The 22,506-nt window shown below is 42.8% G+C and overlaps 2 long non-coding RNA genes across 2 annotated transcripts in view; one reads left to right on the top strand and one right to left on the bottom strand.

Moving 5' to 3' along the window:
• Window positions 1-12,257, bottom strand: part of LOC309530204 — a 155,237-nt gene extending 142,980 nt beyond the window's left edge. Inside the window, exon 1 of the long non-coding RNA XR_014218675.1 lies at window positions 11,023-12,257. This is a non-coding gene — a long non-coding RNA (uncharacterized lncRNA). The remainder of the gene's footprint in view (window positions 1-11,022) is intronic.
• Window positions 12,258-12,360: 103 nt separating this feature from the next.
• LOC309530233 lies at window positions 12,361-21,455 on the top strand. Its single transcript, XR_014218709.1, has 3 exons — window positions 12,361-13,143; window positions 15,166-15,262; window positions 21,313-21,455. It is a non-coding gene; the product is annotated as an uncharacterized lncRNA (long non-coding RNA).
• Window positions 21,456-22,506: the final 1,051 nt, after the last annotated feature.

The raw sequence follows: 22,506 nt of genomic DNA, 5'->3' as shown, positions 1-22,506 counted from the left end.
TAGAGTGGCCGAAGCAAAATACTGAATGGCCATCTCAAGGAACCTTTGATATAAATTTAGTAAGCAAACTTTGGTCTAACATCGCCAAAGAAACTGGAGGATGCCCAGAACAATTTTCATATATAGATTCCTGGCTGAGCACATTAAATAAAAATCCTCCATGGATAAGGGAATGCAAAGTCCAACGATGCAAATTATTGGCTGTAAAAGCCGAAGCCAGGAAAGGAATCTTGCCAAATAAACTCAAACCCATTTTTGAGGGACCAGAGGAAGAGCTGCTTCCACCTCCACCCTATGCTCCACATCGAAGGGAGCCTAATCCAAACACTCCACCAGTTGTAACCCCAAGGCAAGAAAGTGGAATGAATAATGGGGCTGGAGCCACAGAACTTGATTCCTTGATAGATTATGATAAATATCTTCAGGAGGCATTGGAGGCCTATAATAAAGCCCAAGCAGAAGTGGTTATTCCATCTGTGAGTCCCAGTAGAACTCCATCTACAGTCTCTTTTAGTGGAACAACTGATTGCCTACCCCAAACCCCTGTACATCCAAGTCCTAGAGAATTATTACAGAAGTTACAGGGAGACCTTAATCGGTCAGCAAGCAATACAGCCAGGCGTATAAGGCTGCTAAAAGAACGCCTTGGGACAAATACCATCCCCTATGATTTGAGGCCCCTAGAGCAAAGCGAAGAGAAAGATCACGTACTAGCCCCTCTCAGAAGAGTATTTGATGCACTTGAGGAGCCTGTGCTGGTTAACGGGCAACCCGGACGACGGCCACCTCGAACTTCGACCCTTCAGTACATTCCATTCACAACTACGGATCTGATGAATTGGAAAACACACACCCCATCTTTCGCAGAAAAACCTCAGGCTATGATGGACTTGGTGACTTCAATAATAAATACTCATAGTCCTACTTGGACAGATTGCCGCCAGCTCCTGAATACTCTGTTCACCACTGAGGAAAGGAGAGACATAATTGAAAAGGCACAGATATATTTGCGTGAGCAGGCCAGAGTGGGAAATGTTTTTAATATTGACCGTCATCTCCAAGACAACTTTCCCTTGGAAGATCCTAATTGGGATCCAAACAATGCAATTCATCTGGCCAGGCTTACCACCTACCGCCAGACGCTTGTGCAAGGTATCCGCAGGGCATGCCAGAAGCCCACTAATATGTCTAAAGTCTCAGAAGTAGAACAGAAATCAAATGAGAGTCCAGGAGACTTTTTAGAGAGGCTGCAGGAAGCCTATCGTATATGGACTCCTTTTGACCCTGAAGCCCCTGAAAACAGCAGAATGATTACTGCTACATTTGTGGCCCAGTGCGCTTCCGACATTCGTAAGAAAATTCAGAAATCAGAAGGATGGGAAGGGATGCTGATGAGCCAAATTATGGCCATTGCACGCCGAGTTTATCGGAATAGGGATGAGGCTGAGAAGCAAGAGAAGAAGAAGTGGCAGAAGGAAAAGATGGTAATGCTGGCCACAGCAGTGAAGCAAGACTACCGCCCCTTAAATGGAGGAAGAGGGCGGGGAAGGAATCCACCACTGGGAAGGAATCAATGTGCAAATTGCAAGAAGGAGGGTCATTGGAAGCGGGAGTGTCCTGAACCCCTGAGGTTGGAAGAAGTACGCCCAGGCCCAGGCCCAGGCCCAGGCTCCGGCCCAAGAAACCAGGGACGGGGACGGGGAATGATCCGAGATGGAAGATATCAGAGACCTGGACAAGGACAGAGTAGAGACAATTTCATTGGACTGGCAGAGGAGGATTTTACCCAAGACTAGGAACGACCGGACTCCATAAAGTTAGGCTTCCAGGAGCCCACGGTCACGATTCAATTAGGAAGCCATTTAATAGACTTTATGATTGATACTGGGGCTGAATACTCAGTACTCCCAGAACTATTGCAGAAAAAGGCATCCAAAAGTGTAGTCATTAAAAGTGCCACTGGTCAGTCAGCTAAGAGGTCTTTCCTCCAACCTTTGGAATGCCAGATTGGGGGGCATCGTTTAACCCATCAGTTTTTGTATATACCTGAGTGTCCAATACCTCTCTTAGGTAGAGATATGCTGTCCAAATTGCAGGCCCAAATCACCTTCACTCCTCGAGGTCCAGAAATGAAACTGCCATCAAAGGCAGCAGGAATAATTTCCCTCTCAGTACCTAAGGAACAATCATGGCGCCTAATGTCAGCCCTGCAAGTCCAACCCACATTGGAAACAGAGTTAAACAAGCTCCTCCGAACCCTACAGGTGCCACCAGGAGTATGGGCCGAAAATAGCCCACCAGGAATGGCCAAGAATATAGCTCCAATTGTAGTAACCTTAAAACCTATGGCTACCCCTGTATCTGTAAAGCAATATCCTTTACCCCGGCGAGCAGCAGAGGGCATCCAAAAACATTTGGACCGCCTATTAAAATATGGTCTGCTTAAACCCTGCCAATCAGAATGGAACACACCCCTTTTGCCTGTTCGAAAACCTGGGACAGATGAATACAGGCCAGTGCAGGACTTGAGGCTCGTAAACCAGGCTATCGAGACCTTGCACCCAAATGTACCAAACCCATACACCCTGCTGAGTTTGATCCCACCAGAAGCAACATTTTTTACTGTATTGGACTTGAAAGATGCATTCTTCTGTTGCCGGCTGGCACCACAGAGCCAACCTATATTTGCCTTCCAGTGGGAAGACCCTTTGACAGGAACAAAAGGCCAGCTAACCTGGACGAGATTGCCCCAGGGATTCAAAAATTCCCCAACTTTATTTGGCACTGCCTTGGCGAAGGATCTAACAAGTTACCCCTCAATACCTGGAGAAAAGGTGGTTCTGCAATATGTAGATGACCTTATACTAGCAGCAAAGGATTTTGATACCTGTAAAGAAGGTACAGAGGAACTGCTCCACTTGCTCTGGCAAGCTGGCTATCGAGTTTCCCAGAAAAAGGCACAGTTATGTTTAGAAAAGGTCAAATATTTGGGCTTTGACATCTCACACCAACAACGAGCACTGAGACCAGAGAGGAAAGAAGCTATTTGCCTTATCAAGGAACCTACCACAAGGAAACAACTCAGAGGATTCTTGGGAACAGCAGGGTTTTGTAGACTATGGATACCTGATTTCAGCAGTCTGGCCAAGCCCTTACATGAAAGCACTCGAGGTGCAGAAAAGGACCCATTCGTATGGGGACCTGAGCAGCAACAAGCTTTTTTAGTTATCAAACAACGACTTATGGAGGCCCCAGCCCTTGGACTGCCTAATTCAGAAAAACCCTTTCAGCTGTATGTACATGAACAGAATGGGATTGCAGCGGCAGTCCTGACCCAGAGATTAGGAAGTTGGAACCGTCCAGTAGCTTATTTGTCAAAACAATTGGACTCAGTAGCAAAAGGATGGCCTCCATGCCTAAGGGCAGTAGCGGCCACTGCCAGCCTTGTCAAAGAAGCTGATAAATTTACCTTCGGCCAGACGATGTATGTGAATGTACCTCATGCTGTTCTGACACTCATGGAATATAAGGGTAGTTATTGGCTAACGAACCCAAGGATGGCTAGGTACCAAGGCCTATTGTGTGAAAATCCCAGGATTCATCTACGAGTAGTGAATATGCTCAATCCAGCGACTTTGCTGCCCCTACCAGAGGTAGATGATGAAGAATCACATGATTGTCTCCAAATAATGGATGAAGTTTATTCCAGTAGACCTGATCTGAAAGATGAACCATTGAAAAATCCAGATGTTGTATATTATACTGATGGTAGCAGTTACCTGCATGAAGGTGCCAGACGAGCAGGATATGCTGTGGTCACCAATGAGGAAGTTGTGGAAGCTGAAGCTTTGCCTGCTGGCACCTCGGCACAAAAAGCTGAACTTATAGGTTTAACTAGAGCTCTGCAATTGGCAGCCGGATGTAAGGCAAACATCTATACTGATTCTAAATATGCCTTCTTAACCCTGCATGCACATGGTGCTCTATGGAAAGAAAGAGGTCTAATAGGAGCCCACGGGAAGGCCTTGAAATATGGACCTGAAGTAGAAATCCTGTTAGAAGCAGTATGGGCTCCAGAACAGATTGCTGTAATGCACTGCAAAGGTCATGGACGAGGAAGGGATCCAATAACCAGAGGAAATCATGCTGCTGACAAAGCAGCCCGAGAGGCAGCCCAAAAGCCTGTGGGAGGATTTATAGCAGCCCTCATACCAGAGGTAGTTCCAGAAGAAGTTAAACCTCACTATACCCCAGAAGAGAGGAAGTGGGCTGAACAGGAAGGAGCGGTTGTGAAGGACGGTTGGATGATCCTGCCGGACAATAGGATTTATGTACCTCATCACCTAGCAGGCACAATTGTAAGAAATTATCATGAATCTACTCACCTTGGCGGTACTGCAACCAGAGAGAGTCTCAGTCGGAAGTTGTATATTATTAATCTATCACAATTAGCAACTTGCATTTCACAGAAATGTGTTCTTTGTGCTAAAAACAATCCCAGGCAGGGACCGGTACAACCTCCTGGAATCCAACATGTGGGATATGTCCCCATGGAAAGCCTAATTGTGGACTTCACAGAGCTGGTCCCTTCTAAGGGATTCAAGTATCTCCTTGTGTTTGTGGATACTCTTACCGGATGGGTTGAAGCTTTTCCCACCCGAACTGAAAAGGCACGAGAGGTAACTAAGAGACTCCTCACTGAATTGATCCCGAGATTTGGGTTACCTAGATGCATTGGAAGTGACAATGGGCCAGCGTTCATTGATCAAGTAGTACAAGAAGTATGTCGAGTCCTACAAGTGAAATGGAGACTGCATGCAGCCTATAGACCTCAGAGTTCAGGGAAAACTGAAAGAATGAATCGGACTTTGAAAACCCAATTGGCAAAATTAACCCAGGAAACGGGATTGGGATGGGTAGATGTGTTACCCATAACACTGTTTCGTGTTCGGTGTGCACCCACAAAAAGACTTAAGTTGTCACCTTTTGAGCTCCTGTATGGGAGACCGCCCTCCTTTGTTCAGGATATTTCAGTTGACCTTAAACAAATAGGAGACCATGTGACACAGGGACAAGTGCAATCTCTCTCCCGTGTTTTTGTTTCTCTTAACAGGTGGGCCCTCGAGCGCACGCCGTGCAGCATTGCCGAGCCGATTCATCAGTTCCAGGCTGGCGATAGCGTATGGGTGAAAGAGTGGAAACGTGATCCACTTGCACCTAAGTGGCGTGGACCTTACACCGTCTTGCTCTCTACTCCAACAGCGGTGAAGGTAGCTGAGGTGACCCCCTGGATTCATCACTCCCGTTTGAAGAAGTCCGAAGGCAGTTGGACGTGCAAAGGTGACCCCTCTAATCCTCTTAAACTGACTCTCTCCAAAAACCCCTGTATCTAGCCCTACCGGGAACGGGCTAGGTCACGGGCAACATTAGACGACCGGCCTGCTGCAGCCACAACCTGGAAGCTGGCTGACCTGCGCACGCCTGAAGCTTGAGGAGCATCTGAACCAGCGATTGTGAAAGGAAAGATTCTCTTATACAATTGATTGACTGCCCCCCCCTTGTGGAACAATTATCAGAGATATTACTCATTGGGGATCCTCGGGATATATGTTTTGGTCTTGGTGGTTCCCCATTCCTGTCACTGGGGGAATTATATTGGGACTAATATTTATTTGCTATCACTATAAGGTAATCTTTTGTGGAAGGAATGCATATGCTAGACATCAACATGATTCTATTATTAATCCTGATCCCTTGGGAAGGGGAAGGGTCCTTGAATCTGGCCAAATTGACTAAATATGGATTCCACCATGACCACAATATGTGGGTAGGTTTAGCTGAAATGGTAGCCAATGTTGCAAATAGGACCAATTGCCTTGTTTGCTCTCTCGGGCCAGATGATTCAGAGGGAGGTATGCCCTTATTACCGATACCATTAGATGCCATTGGTATGGTAAGCGAAATACCACACCAAACAGAAGTACAGAATTTCCCCGGATGGAACTCAACTAAACCATTACGAGTTATACCTGTACAAGGGGAATTCTGTGTACATAAATCATCAGATGCAGCTGATTCTACCATGATAGGCTCTTCTCATTGTCACTATACTTGGGATAATATTAAGAATACCTGGGCACACGATACTACCTATCGAACTCGGGATGCCTTGCCCTGTGCACCTCCTTTTATTCATGCATGGAAAGTGGTATGGAACATAACTGTGACAGAAAAAGGCAATCTAACATACTGCACTGTGAACTCTCTACCTCTTTTGCTATTTCGCCTTCTGTACTCCACGTACCAAAGACCTCAGACACGATGGTTGTGGTGGATATGTGGAGAATGGGCATACAAGAAACTCCCCTCCAAATGGAGTGGGACTTGTTTCCTGGGATGGGTATTGCCACCAATGTGGATTATGCCCACTAATTTGGCCAAGCGAACACGAAGAAACGCTGATATTTCTCATATAGCAGGAGGAAGTACCCAAAGTTGGAGCGGTACTGATGATTGGCCACCAGAGCGCATTATAGCCTATTATGATCCTGCCTCCTGGAATCCTGGTGAGCTCATACAAGGGGCACGGGATCCTATTTATAATCTAAACAGAATAATTCGATTGCAAGCAGTAGTGGAACTTGTAACCAATGCAACGGCCCGGAGTTTGAGACTTATTGCACAACAGTTGGATGAAAGTAGAGCCGCCATTTTGCAGCTGAAAATGGGAATGGATTATGTACTTGCCAAGCAGGGAGGCCTATGTGGAGTCTTGAACTTGACAGGGAATGCCTGTTGCTTTAACATTTCAGATAATGGTGAGGCAATCCGTGTGTTGGCCACAAAGATGGAGAATATAGCACATGTCCCAGTACAAACATGGGAAGGATGGGATATGGGATGGCTCACCAATTGGTTACCTAATGTCACAGGACTCAAAGGGATACTATTGTCTTGCTTGTTTTTCTTGACAGTAGTGGTAATGGTTTTATGTATGATGCCATGTATCATTTCATGTTTTAGAAGTACAATTAGCAAGATGGTTTCAAATGAAACTCTACCTCATATCATGGCCCTATACAGAGCTTTACCTCAGGAATATGATGAAGGTCAAGCTATCAAGGACACTTGGGACGAAGGTCCTTGAGCTTGAAAGGGGGGAATGAGGCATCAGGCATAAGCCTGCATTTTATTAATGTTTGATCAGGACTTGTATATTAAAGAGAGCTTAAAGATTTTCAAAAGTTTCAAGCCAGAAGACCAGCAGTTTACAACCTTGGTAATGTTTATTCTTCTAGACAAGGGCCCCTTTGATTGATAGCAGAAAACAATTCTCAAAGTCGTAAAAGCTGAAATTACAGGAAACTGACCCTACATGTTACAGAAGATAAAAAAGGCAGAGATAAACATAATTAATAGTTGGTAAATAGTAAAATAATATCAATGTGCCTCCCAGTAAATGACCCAGATCTTCTTTCTAAGGTTAAAAGGCCAAGACCAAATGGGGAAGCATCTAGCTAGCAAGTCTTTTTGTCTAATGGGAAAAGCAGCTGGCTGAAGGAGGGGTTGTAAACTGGAGAGGCTTCTTTTGAAGCTGTTTTTTTACTGAGTTCCTTTTTACTTTACAAAGGCCTTATTCCTTTTAAAAGGCTACCTATGTTATGTATTAAATATATTGTCTTAAATGTAATTATGCAAAGGATTTAAGAAATGCTAGATTTCATATAGTTCTAAGAGTTGTATTTTGAAATTAAGTCAGCCACCAGTCTTGCCCCCCCTTGCTAGACAAGAGACGCCGTCCTGAGCAGTCCTGATTTATTAGTTGTCAAACATTTGTTTAGAAACCTTCAAATGAAGGAGATCTTTCAATGTTGATGTGAAACTCAAGATCCTTGACATATGTTTAAGATAAAAATTTAAGATTAACCATTTGTTTTAGAAGGCAAAAGGGCAAGGAGGGCAAGAGGTGAGCTGGTAATTAAGATTCCTTGTTGAGACACATGTAAGATATATTACTACTTATTTGTCATTTATAGATGTAACAATATATAGCTGTTTGTGTTCCATATAAGGACAGGAGGATGTGGGTGTATCTTTTAGGATTGGGTATAGCAATCAGCCAATAGGAAATCCAACTAGGCTGATTGGACAGAGGCAGCCACAGGAGGAGCAAAGGGGGCTGGATTAAGGGAATATAAGGGCTGGCCATAATGGCAGGAGCCAGGCCAGAGCTTGGTAACCATATACCACTGTGCCTCTCATTTATTTGTCTGACAAATAAATAATTATTTTAATTTCTCTATTGCTGCGTTGAATATTTCATTCCAGCTAAGCGTTAACCACAAGCAGGGTGCTACACTTTAAAGGTATAGCGTGTATGCCAACTAGGCTACTGTTTGCTCTGGCAAAGGATCTCTAGGGCTTCAGACAGAGGTCTATCCCACCACCTAGTCTGGGAGGGGGGGAATTCTAACCCTTACCCTTGGCCCTGCAGATGTTGCTGAACTACAGCTCCCATTATCCCTGGCCACTGGCCATGCTTGCCGGGGCTGATGGGAATTGTAGTTCAGCAACATCTGGAGGACCAAAGTTTCCCCATGCCTGATTTATGGCTTCAGCTTCCACCCCATATGTCTTATTCTATGCACTACCGGGCCTGCACAGCAGATCCTGGAATCAGATCATTAGTCCCATTGACTTAAGCAATATTATACTGGTTTGTACTCCATTACATAGTATGACTGGTTTGTAGATCAGGCTGGTTGTTAGTTCCCATGGGAACTTCCCATTTTCCACTTGCAAGTTGATTTTGTTTCAATGACTGGGAAAGTTGGCCTTGATTTGACAAAAAAAGAAAAGGGGGGAAAACAAGAAAAGGTAAACAAGCAAATAATAGTAGTATCCTTGTTCCAATGTTTATGTTCAACCTCCAGGGCTTAGTAATATTAAGGAGTCCTCATACTTCAATTTTCTTTAATTTTTGTTTACCCGGATTATGTTTTCTAAGGCACTGGGAAAACTCCCACACAGGAAACAGCCCTTAGAAGAGTAAATATCTCTGCTGAGTGTTCCACAAAGACGCTGTTGTATAGTCTCTCTGCGAAGCCAAGGATACTAACAACAGTAATAAAAACATTCTTTTTCAGAGAATTGGCGTCCAGTACACCCAGCTATGCATGTACTAAAATATTGTATTTGAACCAATACCTGTGGAAGGATTAAGCTTGCTGGCTAAATACCTGTGTAGAATGAAGTATAATATCACCAAAGGGGTAGCTATGTGAGTCTGCTGCTGCAAAAACAACACTTCTTGTGGCGAAGAGACTAACAGACTGATTTATTATAGCAAGAACATCTGTGCGACTTCATCAGATCCATGAAACATTATTCTCACTCGGCAGATACCTATGAAGCCTATCACCCCAGGCCAAGTTGTAGATCAGCAACATCTGAGGTGGCGGTTGGGGTGGGGTAGGATGTGGAGAATGGTTCTCGACTCTTGATATATATGTATATGTACATACTCACATAAACACACAGGCATATGATTCCCTGACAATAAGAAATATGTGAAGAGGCTGGGAAGAATACATGGGCCAACCCCTTTCTCAGCTGCCAATGCATATATCAAGCATGTTCCCCAATCACTGCATGTTCAGTATCAGTTTGTAGAGAGATGCATGCACATGTATAAGCTTCCCTCCATGGGGATGGAAACCCTGATTGACCAGGATTCCCATTCTCATGGAAGAAGCCCTATGCGTGTGAACACATGGCCACCTTTAGACTGACACTGAACACAGGTTTTCATTAACCCCTTCATGTGTTTGGTGTCCATAGATATTGGACACCTGAACAGAGCTACATACACCTGGTACAGTTCTACCTATGGACCAACTGCTCAATTCTGCTTGGAAAGAATCCAAAACTCTGATTAAATCTGAATTAATCAACCAGCAATGCCAACAGGATTTCCTGGGCCCAGTATACTGATAATGGATTGAGCCCCCTACATAGACCCACCCACAATCTATTGGCAAGATCTAGCTTTACCTCAGGAAAGGCTGGACCTAGGAACCTGGTGCAATTTTCATACTTGTTTCTGGTGGTTAAATAAAGTTAACCTAGCCTTCCCCTCACAGGGCTGTTGCAAATATAAAAGGGGGAGGTGCATTTAAGATGCACAGTTTTGAGCTCCTGGGTGGAAAGGCAGGATACAAATCTACTATATCACAAATCACGTGAAGAAAAATAGACATGCACAAAGCCAGAAAAGCAGCTCCACCTTGCTTTTACTGCAATATTTCATAGTCAAATTTACTACAAAATACGCCCCCCCCAGTCTGCCAACTCTGATGAACAAGCAAGCAAGCAAGCAAGCAAACAAACAAACAAACAAAACAAACTCTAAGTATGCGCACAGTTGCAACTTTGGCATCAGAAATACCAACTATCAGCCTAGTCTACATCACTGGGCTGTTGTGAAGATAAAAAGCGGGAAGGGGAAGGCAACATACACAGCTTTGAGATTTTGTGGAGTGGGAGCAGCAAAATATACAGTAATTATACAACAACAGGTGATAAATACTCTAAGAGTGTGCAGTTTCACAACTCTTAGCAAAACACAAACGCACAACATTTTGCTCTCTTTGTTGAATAAAAAAGCACCACTGCTTTAAAGTTGGCCTATAGGGCACTGATGGTAACTTGCTGCAGTTGTAAGGTGCTTTTAAATTTTTTTGGCTGTATTTGCGTATTCATTTTGCATTTTATATTTTTGCTTTACTGTATATTAATAAATAAGAGCCTGGTGGTGACAAGCAAATAAGTAGTGATAGGGATGGGACATGGAAAATTGGAGTGGGGCGGCGGTGGCGGCGCGGAACAGGTCATTGAAATGTCACCATTTTTTCTCACCATTCATTTCAAGGGAGTTACTTCCAAGTAAAGCATACCAAGCAGCACATTTGGGGAGTGAATGAAATAATGTGGACAAGGTGGAAAGTGCTTAAGCAAACATACCGCAAGGCAGACTCTCCTCCATCCAGCATCATGCTAGCAGCAACAAGATTTCTCTGGTTTCTTCCTGCTTCTCTAAGAGGCCTCGCTTCCTAGGGGTGGTCAGCATTCCTTCCTCTGATTGCTTAGCAACACTGATTAAGCATCCTTAGCAACAGCAGCTTCTCCGTATCTGCCATCTTGGAACTGTGCTTCCATGTTTTGTTTTCTAATTTTCTTTAGAAATGCTCGATTTACCTTCATTTTATTTATTGTTTTAAATGAAAGCTCAGAGTCTGGGGCCCCTGCTTGCTTGGGGCCTAGTACATGTGTACCCCACTGGAAACTGCAAATAATTCAAAAATGAATTCTGCTTCAGCCGTTTCACTCTGGAGCTCCTATCTGAAGCCTTTTTTTTATTGAAGGACAATGTCTCTGAGATCATCAGCGGAATATCCTGGGAGACTGAAATGTTCTCCCACTGGCTTCTGAATATGGTCGTTATCGTTAGATTTCTGTCCATTTACTATTTTGCTTGGAGACTGACTGGTTTCTTGCTTGCAGATGGCAGAAGGTCATTACTGGCCCTCAATGGCAAACAGAATATTTCATGATGAGGAAGTTAATGAGTCCCCAATGTTATCAAGGCCACAGTCTTTAACCTGGAAATAAGCTCTGTGGAACTCCAAGAGACTACTTTCTGAGCAGACATGCAGAAGACGGTGCTGCTGAGTCCTGTAACAATGTTGCCTATGGAGATCTAGGAAAATAATGGTTTCATTTTAGGGCCTAGCCCTTGAGTTCGCCCCTCTCCTAGATAAGCCTTTGTAGCTTTGTGAGAGCCATTTTATAAAAAGAAACTGACTGTGAGGGTGGGCCTACTGTCCAAGGCATTTTCAAAGGCCCTGACTTGCCATTTCTGTCTCTCCTCCTGTTCTCCTTCCTCTTGGTTATTAAAATTTTGTAACAATATCGGGCCGTAGATCAGGAACCTTGGAAAAATCTTCAGCTATTGAAAGCAGACTTAAAACAAACATCCAGGCCTCCTCCAAACTCCTGTGAAGAAGGCCCTCTTCCTCCTCTTCCAGACTGACTTCTGGAATTTTCCTAGAGGCACAGGCTACTGAGTATGTGGTGACAGTGAGGAGGAGGGGCTCAGTCAAGATTGTTTGTTTTGCAATGTATTCTCCTGCTCCTAATACAGTGGTACCTCGGGTTAAGTACTTCATTCGTTCCAGAGGTCTGTTCTTAACCTGAAACTGTTCTTAACCTGAAGCACCACTTTAGCTAATGGGGCCTTCATATTATTCAAAAAGTGAACTCTTATTCACATGGAGGAAGCATAAAAGGTCTTTGACTTGGTCTAAACAAGCTTCCAAATTGCCCCCCCCCCAAATCAAAATGTCCCCTGTGGGGCATGTGCCCCATTTTGGGAACCATGGCTGTAGATATATGTGACAGTCAGCAGTGCTGAATTCAACCTTGTGGAAGCCCCATGGCAGTTGAAATCTTGGGGCGGGGGGGGGGGCGGGGAGAGGCTTACAAGTTATCTCCTAATAAGTTTTTGTAATTTTCTTTCAAAATCAAATCAATATTGTTTTGAGCTGTTGTTGTGGGGCCCCTAAAAGGCCCATAGGCCGATGCCTAGACTATTTGATAAATCCAGTTTCTGGAGTGAAGCAGTGTGAAGTCTGTTGCCCAGCTGTGTCATGGAGATGGCAAGTGAATCTGTTTTGGGGTCTGGTTTCACCTCTGATTGTTGCTGTTGGTGGGGAAGTTGTTAAAAACGTTTTAATGGGGTTTTCCACAGGCCTCCTTTCCTGTGGGTCCTGATGATGACAGTGCAATCTGTGTCTCTCAGATAAAGGGAGGGGGAAGGCTTTAGGTACCAGAACTGCGAAAGCGTTATCTTATCAGTCATGTTCACTGTGGATTTCCTACACACTGTGAGGCCCTGAAATATATCCCTGGCAAGGCAACTGAGCTGAAGAGTCAATGGGTCTCCAAATCTGCAATAACTGTGGGTGATAAAGGATCGCCGTCCTGACAAAGAAGCCAAAGGTCAGGGAAAAGCCACAAGACCAGCCACTGCTGAGCCTCTTCGGCTTCCACAGCCCAACAAATCCCAAAGTTGTCCTGGCAATGGTAAGAGCATCTCAGCCAGAAACAGCCGGGCAGGGATGCAGGGAGGAAAGGCGATGGGGATACCACAGGCCTTGCTGCCTCACGGAAGTTATGAGGTGGGTGAGGCCTTTGCTGTTTCTGTGAAGAGGCAATTAAACACAGAGCAGGGAAAAGGCTATGAGAATTGCATGCTACTTTTCTAGTGCCCACAGAGAATGAGAAGTAGTGTGGGGTTGCAGATAATTATAGGTAAAGAACCCCCTTTGTCTGAGGTGGAGTGAATACTGGCCAGAGGGGGTGAAGTCCTTGACCTGCTGCCATGTCTATCACCCACAGGGTGAAATCCTCCTCGGTATCTAGTTAGGTTATTTGGTTTATACTTTACTTTGCCCTGGAAAAGGTGAAGAAGCATCCATTTGATTAGAGTATGGTGACTGTATATTATAATGAGATATTCTGTCAGGGTCTACCCTGCAGTTATTAAAGTAGTGAATGCATATAGACCAAGAAAATTTTAATAAAAGAGTAAGTTAAGACAATTTGGAGTATGCAGGAAAGGAGGAAAAGAAATGTATGGAACTGCAGAAAGAGGGGGAAGGGAGTCAAAGTTGAAAATGTTAAAATTATGGTTAAATAATTCTAGATGTGGATAAATGAAATAATAATAATGATGATGATGATGATGTAACTGCCCTCTCCAGTGTATAACTATAAAAATATGTAATGGTTTTAACAAAAGCAGTGGTCTGATGTGTGGACTGAAAATAATACGTAGGAAACTGGTATAGCTTGCAGGCTAAGAGTCGTTTAAGAAGTCCCTGGTTTCTGCACATACTTATTCAGAAGAAGGAAATCCTTGAATTCAGTGGGGCTTTGTCCCATGTGGGTAATTCTGGGATTGCAACCTTTTTAGTCAAACTATTACCTCTCGGATTCTACCTCTATCTATAATATAGCCTATCTTACAGGGCATTAGTTTGTTAATGTTTGTGAAGTGGCTGGAACATTACTGTATCTAAAATCTGGAAATAAATTCAGTCCATTCTGAAACAGCAAAGATGTCACCATTTATTGAATTCTGTATCTTCAGTATCTGTATCTTCTCTGCTGTCAGAGAAATGTAATGCTTTCCAGTTGCATCTATAGTAATGCAAAAATTCTCATGCTGCTCATATATAATTGAGGGTGCTTGGTGACACATAAAGTTCAATCCTGATGTGACACTCCCAGCCACCCCTAAAAAAAATCTGTCTGCTTTGGAGCAGGGCAAACAAAATGGACACCCATAATACAAAATGGACACCCATAATCTAGTTAAGCAGCAGCAAAATTCCAACGGCTCTGTTTTTACTTTTAAAATATAATGTAATCATTTATATTAATTTAAGTAACTATTACAGATAGGTAGCCGTGTTGGTCTGCCATAGTCAAAATAAAAAAATTCCTTCCAGTAGCACCTTAAAGACCAACTAAGTTAGTTGGTCTTTAAGGTGCTACTGGAAGGAATTTTTTTATTAAGTAACTATGTAAGTATAGTTCTATAGAACGTATGCTCACTTGTGGATCAGTGGTTATGGAAGTGATAGTTTTTGTGAACTATCACACTTGCTCCTTCTACCAGTTCATGGATGGTAGAAATAAAGCCTTTTCTCCGAAACTATTCCTTGAGTGTCTGTTGACTCCCACTTCCCTTTCCCGGGCGCAATATTTTTCCCACCCGAGGGCAAAGCCTCATAAGGCTACAATAGCAGTGCTAGCAGTGATCTACTTCACTCTTTCAGTACTCAACCGTTTCGCACAGCCTCACACATTGCATTTGGGTTACACATAGGCATCTGGTTGGCTACCATGAGAACAGGATGCTGGACTAGATAGGCCAACAGGATCTTCTTACTACCTTATTGAGATGACCTGCTGTGCTTGCTCATGGCTCAAATCCTTCTTCAGAAAAGAATGGGGTGCGTAACATCAGTCCCTATGTTTGGCTGGCAGTATGAAGCCTTTGCATTGGCCAACATACTGAAATCTTTGCCTTTTGTCCAGGGCCAACCCATTACATTTTGCTTCCTGAGACAAAGTAGAAGATGGCGTTCTCCCCTCCCACAGCTCTACCAATGTACAGAAACTGACTGGACTGGCAGTTGAATTTGGTGATGGGATAGTGCCCCTCCATACACCTGAGAGCAGCAGACTGGTGTAGGAGATGCACAACAAGCATTGAAAGAATCTTTCTTTCAATGTAGTGGAACAGCCAGGCGCTTATATAGCTCTTGCTGTACAGCAGAGTTATCCATGGTGATATCCTCCAGATATTACTGGACTCCAACTCCCATCAGTCCCAGCCAGCATGTCCAATGATCATTGATAATGGTTGTAGTCCAGCAAAATATGGAGGGCATCATGTTGGCTTTTCCTGCCCTAGAGCTTCTGCTGTATGTTTAATGGTAAGGCTGCCCCTGCTTTTCTCTTTGCTTTGTTAATGAAATAGTACATCCCTGCTTCAGCCATTTGACTTGGGAGATCCTGTGCTAAAGAACATCCCCTCTGTTAAAGACATATGTTTAATATGCATAAAATATTATGCTTGTACGCATTGAAGTTAAAATGCTATGCAGAGAGGTTTGCATTAGGCAAGCGAGGTTTGTCTTTAGTAAATGCGGCAATGAAAGGCTTGGTGTTTCTGTTTCAGTCTTTAGGCTAATCAATGATTGCAGGGGAAACCCAAGGGATCTCTCACAGCAGGAAGGTAAAACTTGAGAACTCAGCGTTTTAGTTAGTCCTTACAGCCAGCAGCAGCAGAAGCTCATCTCAGTGATCCTGAGCAAGCAAGATGCTTGGATAGGATCTCTCTCTCTCTGAGACCAGATAGAGGAGAGTTTTTGGACTGTAATGATGACTAAAAAGAAGACTGGGCCACATTGCTAGTTTGTTAAATTGCAATATATTACTTTGTATTTTTGCAATGTTTTATTTTGTAACTAGCCTAAGACAGTTTTGCAGTAAAACTTTTGAAACTCATTCATTTCTACTCTGCATAAGGTACAGAGCAGTCATTCCACTTGCAACAACTTTTAACACCCTTTAAAATAGATTCAGTTATGGTTGCCCTTGATCCCGGCATTACCTGGAGAGCAAGATTGCAGTTTTGAGGTGGATGGATGGGAAAAACACACTCTGGATTTTTATGGAGCAAACTGTTGGCTTTTTGCAGTATGGTAGCGCTGCAGAGAGCTTGCTGGGGAGACCATGCATTAAAGGGACTCAAAAATAACTTAAAGAATGTTTTAATAAGAAAAACAAAAACTCCATTTACACTAAATACATCAACAAACCAACATGACCCAACCACCAACCCATCCCCCAGGGTAATGGGAGAGCTAGGTGCTGCTCCTTATATACTCTACCCAAATGCTGACACGCCTTAATCAAATACAACTCAGCAGCACCTGCTATGTTTCACAGCTGTAAAGCTGGGTCTCGTTATCTTGCTCTGGCCCTTGCTCTGGCCCCTTAAAGACATACACATGGAGTGGAACAATGATGAACCTTTACATTTAAAGAAACCATTCAACACAAACGTCACTCCCCCCCATTTTCATTATACGGCACAAATATTTAATAAGGTATTTGCTCTGATTAAACTTATAAGGCAGAGCACAGCACATTGGTTTCTGATTCCCTTTCCTAATTGTTATTCAAGAGTGTATGGACATATGTCTTGGCTGACCCTTCTTGATTCTGCCTGTAGGCATCCCAGATCGCTGTGTTTCTACATTCTCCAGGGTCATTTCTTTCACTTCTTTGGAACATCATTTCTGGAGCAGATTGGGGAATAGAGATCTATTAAGTTTCTAGCAGTTCTTTCACCTGGTTGGAACAGCCTGCTTGGCTACACACTAAAGGATAAAAAGCCTGATGGCCATAAGGTCAAACTTTCAGAGAGAATAAAGCAGGCTTGTGGTATAAGCTGAATATTAATGTCTAGACTGCTGCCTATATTGCAAGCAGAATGCTACAGATACTTCACTAACAGGGGCTGCTTGAAGTCCCACCGCTGAAATTACCCTTGAAAAATGGCAAGGAATATCAGAGTGTAAAGGATTCATTTGCATTCCTTGCCCTACTGTTTTGTTCTTAACATCATTGCTTTTTTGTTTTATACTTAATATTGAATTATTTTTGTTGTTTATTTTTATATCGCCTTTTTGCTCCAAGGAGCCCCAAGTATACCTCCAAACAGGCTTTTAAAAAACCTTGCTGAGAATTTCCCTTCCACAACCATACCATCATCTGAAATGGTACTTCTGAGCACAAGCTCTGTGAAGAAGGACCTCCCTTTTCTTTAATTGTGTGACTTTTAAATGGACCAAAACACAGTTTTCTAGGAAACACCTTTATGCTACAGATAATCACCATAACACAGCATTTTTCAGAGAGGTAGCTGTGTTAATCTGATGCACCAAAAACAAAGAAGATTCTTGTGGTACCAATGTAGACTAACCAATTCTATTACAACATAAGGTTTTGTGGACTAGAGCTCATTTCATTGTATGCCTTTTATTTCAGAACCACCACAGTTCCACAGATGTTGGTGAAAGATGTCATCAATCCCCAGAGCCCTTGTTTTTCTAAAAAAAATGATAATAGTAATCTCTCATCCTCTGTAACACAAGAGGTTTAAGGGAAGTATGAGGACCATAGCAGGAGGCTGCTGTCTCATATTTCATACCTGTTGCAATACATTTGTTTTTTTCACCAGATTGTGTACCAGCAGACATGAAAATCGATAAGGCTACCATCTGGTGTGCAACGCAATGTAAAACATGATTACCTGACGAACTTTGACCACCTGTACCCACTAGAAAATATTTCTATTCATTAGTGTTTAATATTTTTCAGTTCTTCACAAATATAGATCAGCCACGCTGATGTTTGCAAATCTACAGCAGTCTTTTTAAAGTTTCAGTTCACTTACAGAGCATTTTGTTCTGGTGCTTGCAGAAGTGGTGAACATATTAATGGGTTGTTGTGTGTGAATGAAGAAAACATGGTACAAAATTGACCTGAAATTCGAGAAAGAACAAACAGGATATTTTTGGTTTGGTCTTTTTATTTATACACATACTATATAAACTGAGTGAGATTTGAAAACGTCTATGCTAGAGTAAGTATATTTTTTTCCTTTGGCAGATTCATAATGCTGCTTTAGTATCCCGCAGAGGGATTTGACTAGCTTGATTAGTTTTTAATTTTTTAAAGCTGAGTAAGAGATTGGAATACTTCAGAGATGCCATGTGGCTTTGTAAAAATCCTACTAAAATTTGAAATGCATGAACCAAGACAGCAGAACATCACACCCTGTTAGTGTAATATTTCTGTTGTAAAGAATATAATTTTGATTTAATTGTAACTCGTGGAACTCCTGGAGCATCGTGAAGGGGGCAGGCGTTTGGGAGTTGAATTGCAAGTTTGCATTGCAGACAATGGTGCAAACCAACCCCCAAAAACCAGGTCTAGGAGTATATAGCAGACATTCTCCGTGGTGCTATTAAGAGTATATGTGCAATTAGCAATGCACCTATGAAAAGAGATGCAAAGCTAGGGGCTAGGGAGGCCAATCAGTGCCAGTTGATTGGTGCCTCACCTACTCCTCTTTAATGGCACTTTCGAACCTACTCTTCCTTGATAGGGAAGGGGTGGAGGCAGTCCAGTGTGTGCCTTAACATCTTTGACTCAGGACCAGTGAACTACACTGGAGGTCTGTTTCCCCCTGTAGTACAATGGAGGTCAGGAAGGAGTCAGGTCATGACCCAGTTTAAAGAGCATCTGTGGCTGAGTGGACAGAGACAAGAGTGCTCCAATGTGAACTTGAGACTGTTTAGACAAGAGCCAGCTATGGTTGGAATAGGGAAATGAATGAAGGACGCCTTAGTTCCATCCCTATATTTCAGAGCCGTAACCTTTTGCTAGAGTGCCAGTTCTCTAAAACAGCAAGAATACTAATTTAGACAAGTAGCTATATACGCCTGTAAGAACAGAAAACTCAAGTGGCACCACAGAGGGAAGCAGGTTTATTTGGTTTGAACTGGAAATGGCAACATCCTGCAATACAAGATGCTTGGAGTTGACTGTGATTTGAAAGGGTATGTTCCCAGAGGTGCACTAGACAGTGGATAGCACAAGTTCAGATACATTTGCTGGAGCGTGCTTATTAACAAGAGCTTATAATTAATTAAATAATATTACACAATTGATGTGATTTTTACTAATTAATCAAGCTATAAATTGAGCCATGGGCCTACGCAGCTAAGAGGAAGGGGATCTAACAATGTAACTGATTAATTATAATTGATTAATCAGTTACAGTTGTACAGTGCTACCTTGGGTTACAGACACTTCAGGTTGCAGACTCTGCTAACCCAGAAATAGTACCACGGGTTAAGAACTTTGCTTCAGGATGAGAACAGAAATTGCGCGGCGGTGGCACGGCAGCAGCGGGAGGCCCCATTAGCTAAAGTGGTACCTCAGGTTAAGAACAGTTTCAGGTTAAGAACGGACCTCCAGAACGAATCAAGTTCTTAAACCGAGGTACCACTGAAGTTGATTAATCTGCCAGTCAAAAGCTGTAACCCTTACGTTTGAAATTACTGAAGCACTAGGTAAAATACAAACAATGGCAAACACTTACAAGCAATGACAGGAAGGGCAGACAGACACCTTTTATGCCAACAGTTGAACGAAGAAGACTCCTTTTGTGCATTGTGATTCTAGGATAGTTTGTGCTTGTAGGTTTTACAGAAGTGAGGAAATGAGAAGTGCGGAAATGGTTCCTATGCTTATGCAAGTCTTATGACAATAAGAAGAACAGTGCCATTTAAGACTCAGAGAAGAGAGGGCACTGTAGCTATATGAGATCAGAAAGTTATACCAAATCAGACCATTGGTCCATCCAGCCCAATGCTGTTATCATTAACTGGCAGTGGCTGCCCAGGGTTCTGATAGAAGTCTTTCCCAACCCTACTTGGATAAATTGGGGATTGGTTTGTGGCCCATATAACATTTCCTTAATGCTCCACCTGATAGAATACGGATGGAGCATCTTTGAGGAAGCTGCAGACATTAATTGCTATTCATGGGTGTAGTCAGGATTTATTTTAGGGGGGCAAGCTTTATGTTGGTGGGGCAGAACCAAGATATCTGTGATACAATTGGTCAGTTAGTTAAGTATTTCTATTTATTTACTTGACTTAGGGGGGGGGCACATGCTCCTCAGCTACGCCCATGTTGCTATTGGCTTAAAAGTCCCATATGATTTAGAGTTGGTAAATGTCAGAAGGAATCATAGGAAAATGTATTTCACATGGGTTGAAATGAAAGGGACTGGGGAAGAATATGTATGTATAATGTTTTTGTCCTGCCATGTAGTATTTTTATTATTACTTTTGTCACTGGGTATTACTGTTGTGCCCAACTTTCAAAGTGGATTGAACAGGCTAACCTTTTCAGTTGCTTGTCCCCAGGCAAAACTTTGAGGCCTATGAGATGTGGATGCTCAACAAATAACTTCATTTTGCAGGGCTAGATGTAGCTATCTGCGTGGTAGTTGTTTACATTTAACCACCAGGAGGGATACACACAGAGACATGGTTAAGCTTGGGATTATAATAGCGACCATGGTCACTACTAATCAGTGAAACCCTTATAGCCAGAATTTCAAGCCAATGTATGAAGTGCGTATACAAACCCTGGGAAGATGGGAATTTGAATAGTATTAACTATGCTTAGCACCAATGCACTTGTGATGGGGGGCGGTCTTACAAGAGAATTTTCATTGAGGGAAAGAGGGAAGGGGAGGTAGCGAATGATTCTGAGTTTGACTTGGAACCAGCATTAAAGTCTACACTGGACTAATGTGCCTGCAAATTTGGTGTTAAAAGTATAGTCACCTATGAAGAATTTAGCTTTTATTGGTATGCTTTCATTATCAGGCTTCTTCATATGCCTGCATCATAATTCTGCCACCTATAACAGGTACCTTTCCTTTCATTCATCTCACACAGTGTTTTAGTCTGGTCCCTAAGGTACTGGGTTCGAGACATGTTTTATTAACATTCTAGAGTTGTTCTCTCCTGACTAACCGACCATTAGCTGGCTCACTGATCCTTAACTGCAGATCACTCTCTTATTTAGGCTACATTTCCCTTAGGTTCCAAAATAATTAGTCTCACGGCTATGGATGGGATTTCCTGTCAAGTGATGTGAATATAGATGGAGTACCTCATTCAATGCTGGTAAGCAACTTTATTCATGTTGTATATTCCTTTTATTTTTAGAATTGCAGACTCCCATAATTCCGATTCAACTTTTATACTTAAAAAACACAAAATAAACCAACCCCCAAAGCAGAGAAGTAGGTTTATATTTGCCTCCCAGCACAATTTCTGGTAAAGTAAAGCAATAATTACCTATAGCTAAATGCTTTGAGGAATACTTTCAAAATTAACTGGAATTTGTCTATTGAATATTGCAAAGACAGTTTAAGCTGTTAAAATATTAAATGTTTTTATTGTTTTGAATTTGAAAATGTGTCATTCTATAAGGCTTTATTATGAAAACCGGGCTATGAAAATATGTTTTAGAAGCATAAAAACAGTAATAATAATATCAGATGCTATATCACCCATAATTGTTAACATATTTACTCTCTCTCCCTCCTTCACACACCCTTTCCCCAGCAAGCAAATACAGTGCTGGACACTGAATCAGGAATTGGTCAACTTTACATTTCCTTGTTTTTTTTGTTTTTAGTTATTCCTAACCTACAGCCTTGATACAGTAGTCATAAGAATCAATATAATTTATTTGTGGTTTTGATACAATTGGCACATAAGTATACTATAGTTACACTTTGAGGTGTACTCTTTGCACTCTCCAGTACCCCTTTCATAATTCTTACAGTGGTGCCCCGCAAGACGAACGCCTCGCAAGATGGAAAACCCGCTAGACGAAAGGGTTTTCCGTTTTGGAGGCGCTTCGCAAAACGAATTTCCCTATGGGCTTCCTTCGCAAGACGAAAGCCCATAGGGAAATCTCCGGGACAGCGGGGAAGCGCAGCGCGTCTTCCCCACTGTCCTCGGACCTCCTCCGAAGGCTGGCGGTGGGGCGGAAAGCCCTTCTCCCCGAGCCAGCCTTCGGAAGGCTCCTCCGAAGGCTGGCGGTGGGGAGAAAAGCCCTTCTCCGCACCGCCAGCCTGGCAAGCGGTTTCCATAGGAACGCATTAATTGATTTTCAATGCATTCCTATGGGAAACCGTGCTTCGCAAGACGAAAAACTCGCAAGAAGAAAAAACTTGCGGAACGAATTAATTTCGTCTTGCGAGGCACC

The sequence above is a fragment of the Podarcis vaucheri genome (genome assembly GCF_965113315.1).
Source record: "Podarcis vaucheri genome assembly, chromosome: 4".
In the NCBI taxonomy this organism is placed as follows: domain Eukaryota; kingdom Metazoa; phylum Chordata; class Lepidosauria; order Squamata; family Lacertidae; genus Podarcis; species Podarcis vaucheri.
The sequence above is the reverse complement of the archived record's forward strand: the minus strand, read 5'-3'. Positions and strand labels throughout refer to the sequence as shown.